General features: G+C 34.2%; 1 non-coding gene across 1 annotated transcript; it reads right to left on the bottom strand.

Moving 5' to 3' along the window:
- Positions 1–1,647: 1,647 nt before the first annotated feature.
- Trnaf-gaa (transfer RNA phenylalanine (anticodon GAA)) lies at positions 1,648–1,720 on the bottom strand. The gene has a single exon. It is a non-coding gene; the product is annotated as a tRNA-Phe (tRNA).
- Positions 1,721–8,219: the final 6,499 nt, after the last annotated feature.

The following is an 8,219-nucleotide window of genomic DNA, read 5'->3' as shown; positions in this document are numbered from 1 at the left end:
ACTGCTACGAGGGGTTTTCTTGCACGCAACAGTTGACTATGGTAGAAAAGGTTAAAAAAATTTGGGAACATTTATTTGCTCGTATTCAGTGAAGGCTACGTATTTACAAAATTGGCAAATTGATAATTTGATCGATTGGATCGAGTTTCGGATGTTGATTTAACTTGATATGGTCGCTTATTCTGCTCATGGTTGCTTCTAGCCCTGGCATAACATCAGCATTTCATATCAGCATAATACTTGTATTAACATGAACGATTTTTTTTAAAGCAAAATTTTTAGTAAAAAAGTAAAGGATATTGTAATTAAGTCTTTAAATGAAATTGCACAACTTTAGGGTGATATAAAATAAAAATCCACCGGAGGCGAGCCAAATTTTTGACTTGCTTGTTAACACTTAGAAATTTCCAGAAAACATTCATTGTTTTAAATTTACGTTGAATACTTAATTATTAGAGAACGAGCTCACCAAATAACCTTTGGGCCCTGATAGCCGTTGATCGACTCAACTTTCAAGTCAGCTCTTGAAGGATTCCCGCTCTTCACAGCGCCGAAGGAGACTGTTACTTTTCTGACGATCACTTTTAACGATTGACACATTTGGAAGTACGATATTACAATATTTTTCAAGTTTTAAATCAATTACACAATTAAAATATTAAAAATTAAATTTTTCCGACGGAGTGAAAATAAAACGCGTTGCCAACGAATCATGGCCTCCTTTTCTTATTCAGTATCTTAAACCTATAGTTCTAATCCAGTAATTTATCAATATTGTTTGCTCTCACTGACGATTGTCAAAAAATTATTCCATCCAAACCAATTCCATTCCTTCATTTTTTTATTTGCAGTGGATTAAAATTCTGCGCTGTGCGGTCAGAGAAAATGATATCGCTACGACTTTATCTCGTTCTGGTCGTTGGTGGCTGAGCTCATTTGGCATTCAAATTTTCTACTCCAGTGTGTTCTTTTTTGCTCATGTTTTCCTTCATCTCAGTGCAGCATCCCTTCCTGAAAGGATCATCACATAGCACGGCATAGGTATTTGCTCTCTGTTACAGATCTCACTTTTTTTTTCAATTATGCCGATGTTGCCTGCCATCGCAGAAGATAGACGGTCAACTTCCAGAAGCAACGCACACCCACTTAAAAACGGATCCTGCTCAGATTTAGACAGAAAAGAACCGCCACTTGAACCCTTCGGAGGATGTCAGCGTGTTTTAAACGTTCCGCTTTTTTTGTGGCCGCCACCCGAAACAACCGATGATGGATCCTACCTTGAGCAATGGAAAGAATAAGAGATGGAACAAAAAAAAAATCATCCGCAGAATGTTCGTGGTCTTCTCAATGTTCTCCGGGAAACAAAGGAAAATCAACCGGGAAGAGAGTAGGACAAAAAAGGAGCAAACACAAAACAAACCATCCATCGATCGTCCCCATTCATCAAGCCGCCGCCCTCTAGGTTCGATTCTAGAAAATGTCTGTCGAAAAAAGCTTTCTTTTCTTCTGTCTGCCGAGGACGACGAACGCAGTCGGCAATCCTTTTTTGACAAATTCCGCCAGAAGCGCCATCCAGCCGAGGCAGGGCTGCCAGATTGATCTAAACAGTTTGTTGCTATACGTAAACGTGATTAAAAAAAAATACATTGCCGAAACCCGGGATTGAACCGGGGACATTTAGATCTTCAGTCTAACGCTCTCCCAACTGAGCTATTTCGGCTGGTGAGTAGTTGGTGTTGATCACGCTTCACTGTCGTTTATGTACCTGAGAACCATAAACAGTTTGTTATCAATTATTATAAACAGAAGTTGACCGGCCAGTAGTTGATAACATGCCATTTTTCATACTGAATATACCTACTGATCAGAGAATGCAATGACAGGGTACAGTTTCATTTGCAAATCTGGGTCGTGGGCATAAAGTAGGGATCACGTTCGATAAGCACAGGTGATGGAGTGAGTTGGGTTTTTGAAGGTGATGAATTAAATCTCAGTGCGGCCTCAACCATTCGTTTCATCTTCGTGTTATAAAAAGTGGTAAAAAAGGTGACAGTTAACTATTAAACAAATTTTTTTTTTCAGAAAACTTAAAAAATCATATGATGAAGGGGTAATTTTTCATACTTTTTTGGACACTCGCTTACAACTTTTTCAATTGCCCTGACAACTTTGTCTGTAATTTCTTTCCAGCTCTTTGCATCAGTTAGTTGTAACTCGAAACAAAGTGGCTCCGATCAGCTCTAAATCTCATTAGAATAGAGGAAAATCGCAACCCCGATGAATGGCTGAATGCTGAATGGCCTTTTGTGCGGTCCCCACATTCCCTTACATTAGTAGGTACTCGCTTTGTAGGTTGATTCGATTCCGACAATCGGCTTTTTGTTTTCGGTGTTTGCCAAAATTTGCCTGCCATCTTCTTCTGTTCTATTTTCTATTCTTCCCTATGAGTGTGACCGAGGCCGAGCAGATAAAAGCGAAAGTCCGGAAAATTAATTTCTGATCCCTTTGAGCGCTCTTGAAGCAAAGAGAAAGAGACAGCCTGAAGGAATTCAACCATCATCTGAGGCCTACGGAAGCTGACAAACTGTCTCTCTCTGCTGAAAAACGGACGAAATGATAAATTGGCCAAAGTTCAAGTGGGTCTTAAGTGATTATATTGATTTAAGGTCACCCACGCGTTCGGGATCCGGATTGTTTCATCTCTTTAGATCTGCTGTCTTTTGTTTCGAAATGGCTCTCAATTTTCCTTGTGAAAGCACCAAATCCTGCATTGTTCAACAGCTGCTTAATTTTCGAGGTCTCAAATCTCTTTGTGCTTTCAGGAGATCTTTTTTCTTTGAGGAAAAAATATTTACTTTTAGAAAAGAATGTGCTCAATGCTGCATCTTTATTCTCGAGATGACAATATTTGTTAAACGCCTATTGAAGAAAACAATCGAATGAAGAACAATAATTCTAGCACCATAAGTTCAAGATAAGATATTCCTAGTTCCTAATGATTTTGTTTCAAATTTTTCGAATTGTGTTCCGAGTTTAAACATTTTTTATTCCATCTTGGATTTGCAAAAGTGACGACAAGAGTTGGGCAAAATTGCACTTAAAGATGCATATAACTTGCACCTTGCAGTTAAGTAATATGTATCTTTAAGAGAAATTTCAAATTTTCAAAATATTGTATTTAGAAGAAAGCTGATCAGATCCAAAAAAATTCAGAAATATAATTCAAGATTCGAAAAGAAACTTTACGAATAATTTTACGTCGAAATTTCTCAGGTCCCTTTCTCAATTCTCGACTATGCACTCTCAACTTTCAACTCTCAACTCTCAGTTCTCAATTTTCAAATGTAAATTCGCAATTTTCTACTCGGAATTCTACTTTCTCAGTTTCCCGTCCTGAATGCTTAGTTCTCAACTTTTAGCTCTCAATTCTCAATTTGAAATTCTCAATTCTCAATTCTTAATTCTCATTTGTCAATTCTCAATTCTCAATTATAATTTCTCAATTCTCACTTCTCACTTCTCAATTCTCAATTCTCAATTCTCAATTATCAATTCTCAATTCTCAATTCTCAATTCTCAATTCTCAATTCTCAATTTTCAATTCTCAATTCTCAATTCTCAATTGTAAATTCACAATTCTCAATTCTCAATTCTCAATTCTCAATTCTCAATTCTTATTTCTCAATTCTCAATTGCAAATTCTCAATTCTCAATTCTCAATTCTCAATTCTTAATTCTCAATTCTCAATTCTCAATTCTCAGTTCTCAATTCTCAATTCTCAATTCTCAATTCTCAATTCTCAATTCTCAATTCTCAATTCTCAATTCTCAATTCTCAGTTCTCAATTCTCAATTCTCAATTCTCAATTCTCAATTCTCAATTCTCAATTCTCAATTCTCAATTCTCAATTCTCAATTCTCAATTCTCAATTCTCAATTCTCAATTCTCAATTCTCAATTTTCAATTCTCAATTCTCAATTCTCAATTCTCAATTCTCAATTCTCAATTCTCAATTCTCAATTCTCAATTCTCAATTCTAAATTCTCAATTCTCAATTCTCAATTCTCAATTCTCAATTCTCAATTCTAAATTCTCAATTCTCAATTCTCAATTGTAAATTCTCAATCCTCAATTCTCAATTGTAAATTCACAATTGTAAATTCACAATTCTCAATTCTGAATTCTCAATTCTCAATTATAATTTTTTATTCTAAATTCTCAATTTTTAATTCTCAGTTCTCACTTCTTAATTCTCATTTCTCAATTCTCAATTCTCAATTCTCAATTCTCAACTCTCAATTCTCAATTCTCAATCCTCAATTGTAAATTCTCAATTCTCAAATCTCAAATCTCAATTCTCAATTCTCAATCGTGAATTCTCAATTCTCAATTCTCAATTCTCAATTCTCAATTCTCAATTCTCAATTCTCAATTCTCAATTCTCAATTCTAAATTCTCAGTTCTCAATTCTCAATTCCCAATTCTCAATTCTCAATTCTCAATTCTCAATTCTCAATTCTCAATTCTCAATTCTCAATTCTCAATTCTCAATTCTCAATTCTCAATTCTCAATTCTCAATTCTCAATTCTCAATTCTCAATTCTCAATTCTCAATTCTCAATTCTCAATTCTCAATTCTCAATTCTCAATTCTCAATTCTCAATTCTCAATTCTCAGTTCTCAATTTGAAATTCTAAATTTTAATTCAAAATTCTCAATTTTCAATTCTCAGTTCTCACTTCTGATTTCTCAATTCTCAATTCTCAATTCTCAATTCTCAATTCTCAATTCTCAATTCTCAATTCTCAATTCTCAATTCTCAATTCTCAATTCTCAATTTTCAATCCTCAATTCCCAATTCTCAATTCTCAATTCTCAATTCTCAATTCTCAATTCTCAATTCTCAATTCTCAATTCTCAATTCTCAATTCTCAATTCTCAATTCTCAATTCTCAATTCTCAATTCTCAATTCTCAATTCTCAATTCTCAATTGTAAATTCTAAATTCTCAATACACAATTTTCAATTCTCAATTCTCAATTCTCAATTTTCAATTCTCAAATCTCAATTCTCAATTCTCAATTCTCAATTCTCAATTCTCAATTCTCAATTCTCAATTCTCAATTCTCAATTCAAAATTTTAATTCTAAATTCTCAATTCTCAATTCTCAATTCTCAATTCTCAATTCTCAATTCTCAATTCTCAATTTACAATTCTCAGTTCTCAATTCTCAATTCACAATTTTCAATTCTCAATTCTCAATTTTCAATTCTCAATTCTCAATTCTCAATTCTCAATTCTCAATTCTCAATTCTCAATTCTCAATTCTCAATTCTCAATTCTCAATTCTCAATTCTCAATTCTCAATTCTCAATTCTCAATTCTCAATTCTCAATTCTCAATTCTCAATTCTCAATTCTCAATTCTCAATTCTCAATTCTCAATTCTCAGTTCTCAATTCTCAATTCAAAATTTCAATTCTAAATTCTCAATTCTCAATTCTCAATTCTCAATTCTCAATCCTCAATTCTCAATTCTCATTTCTCATTTCTCAATTCTCAATTCTCAATTCTCAATTCTCAATTCTCAATTCTCAATTCTCAATTCTAAATTCTCAATTCTGAATTCTCAATTCTCAATTTTAAATTCTAAATTCTCAATTCTCAATTTTCAATTCTCAATTCTCAATTCTCAATTTTCAATTCTCAAATCTCAATTCTCAATTCTCAATTCTCAATTCTCAATTCTCAATTCTCAATTCTCAATTCTCAATTCTCAATTCTCAATTCTCAATTCTCAATTCTCAATTCTCAATTCTCAATTCTCAATTGTAAATTCACAATTCTCAATTCTGAATTCTCAATTGTAAATTCTAAATTCTCAATTCTCAATTCTCAATTCTCAATTCTCATTTCTTAATTCTCAATTCTCAATTCTCAATTCTCAATTCTCAATTCTCAATTCTCAATTCTCAATTCTCAATTCTCAATTCTCAATTCTCAATTCTCAATTCTCAATTCTCAATTCTCAATTCTCAATTCTCAATTCTCAATTCTCAATTCTCAATTCTCAATTCACAATTCACAATTCTCAATTCTCAATTCTCAATTCTCAATTCTCAATTCTCAGTTCTCATTTCTCAATTCTCAATTCTGAATTCTGAATTCTCAATTCTCAGTTCTTAATTCTCAATTCTAAAATTTTAATTCTAAATTCTCAATTTTCAATTCTCAGTTCTCACTTCTTAATTCTCATTTCTCAATTCTCAAATCTCAATTCTGAATTCTGAAAAGAGACTTTACGAATAAATTTACGTCGAAATTTCTCAGGTCCCTTTCTCAATTCTCGACTATGCACTCTCAACTTTCAACTCTCAACTCTCAGTTCTCAATTTTCAAATGTAAATCCCTAAGTCTCAATTCGCAATTTTCTTCTCGGAATTCTCAATTCTCAATTTCCCGTCCTGAATGCTTAGCTCTCAATTTTTAGCTCTCAATTCTCAATTCTCAATTCTCAGTTCTCAATTCTCAATTCTCAATTCTCAATTCTCAATTAACAATTCTCAATTCTCAATTCTCAATTCTCAATTCTCAATTCTCAATTCTCAATTCTCAGTTCTCAATTCTCAATTCTAAATTTTAATTTTAATTTTAATTCTAAACTCTCAATTTTCAATTCTCAGTTCTCGCTTCTTAATTCTCATTTCTCAATTCTCAAATCTCAATTCTGAATTCTCATGAAATCTGAAATAGTAATTCTCGAATATGAATTATTTATTATATTTTTCAATGTATCAGAATCTTACACCTTAGAGTAGATTTTAGGTCTTCAGGTAAACATTTTTCAAGAAATATTTGCGACCATCAAATCTATCTATCCTAGTGTTCCCCAAGGATCTCTGCCAGAAACATATAGTGTCCATTAACTTTGCGGATCTCCTGGACGGCCGCGGTCAATTCCTGAATGGCTAATTGCATTGACTCTTTATTATTATATTTTGATTGCATATTTTTATTCCTCACATTCGAACGCTCGTTCGGTTCGCTTTTCCCACTTCCATTGACCGAATGGCATCGTTCCGTTTCCTTGGAATGAATTCGAGAAACCTAATGAATTCGAGAAACCTGATAGGGAATACGTAAATGTATCTCCCATCCGCAGAACGTCCGAGGAGCGGATAAAAGATGATAAAATATTTATGAACACGTACAGTTTTCGGTCTCTCATCTGTCGGTCATTTTCCTGTTTCTTTTTTTTTCACCCGAAATTTTGCTGCTCCAGAAACAATACATTTCCAGCACCCACACCCGCCCTCAAACCACCATCATATGAACATGTATGAATGGTCCGCCGAGAACTTCCTAAAGTAGGAGATGGCTGGACCGGAATTTATACACACAGAGATATGAATAATAAAGTATAACAACCTTTGTGTGACTACGCCACAAAGTCCCAGAAGTAGATCGCCGTTCTCAGGATATCCGAATGAGACTAGATATGTGATGCAATGTGTCCGGGATTAAGAGCTGGACGGTGGTGTCGATAAGGCTTAGAAGAAGATGACCTGGCCAGGCCACATCCGGAACAACCAATGCCAAACCTAGGGTTCTGGGGGAGAAAGATGTCAGCTTCCTTTCTTCTTAGCTTCAATAGTCTTTGTCGTCGTTGTCGGTGGTTGAGAGGTTTCGGATATTTTTCACGGCTTTCTCCTGGAAGGATCCCATCTGTCGAAGAAAGGAATACAGGTCCGGTTTCATGCATTTTAGATGAGCAAGTTTGGGGTTTTCAGATAAAAACCATCACAAGGATATTTGCTACTCGCTGAGAAGGAAACTGTTGATGCAAGCTGGTCTATGAAAATATGACAAATTGATAACACAGGAACAATGTTAAGGTTTTCGTTCCATTTTATTGGGAATTTTCATATTCACATATGGTGATCATGGATAAACAGGAAAATTTTCAAATCGAATTTAAAAAAACCGACGATTTGTTTACTTTTTTTTTCGATTATAGTCGTTTTACCATGATTATGGCATTCGCGACTTTATCAACGTTACAGTTGGCGGATCGTTATTGAAAAACTTATCCGGTACAACTGTGTTCGATGTTTACTCTTGGGCTCGAACTCGCGGACATCTGGATTTGTTTGCTTGAATCTTATTTATTGCCCCAGAAAACTGACCAGTACAAATTTTCACTGAATCTGAGATGATT

The sequence above is a fragment of the Uranotaenia lowii genome, chromosome 3 (genome assembly GCF_029784155.1).
Source record: "Uranotaenia lowii strain MFRU-FL chromosome 3, ASM2978415v1, whole genome shotgun sequence".
Taxonomy (NCBI): Eukaryota; Metazoa; Arthropoda; class Insecta; order Diptera; family Culicidae; genus Uranotaenia; species Uranotaenia lowii.
Note: the sequence above shows the minus strand (reverse complement) of the source record. Positions and strands in the feature narration are given on the sequence as shown.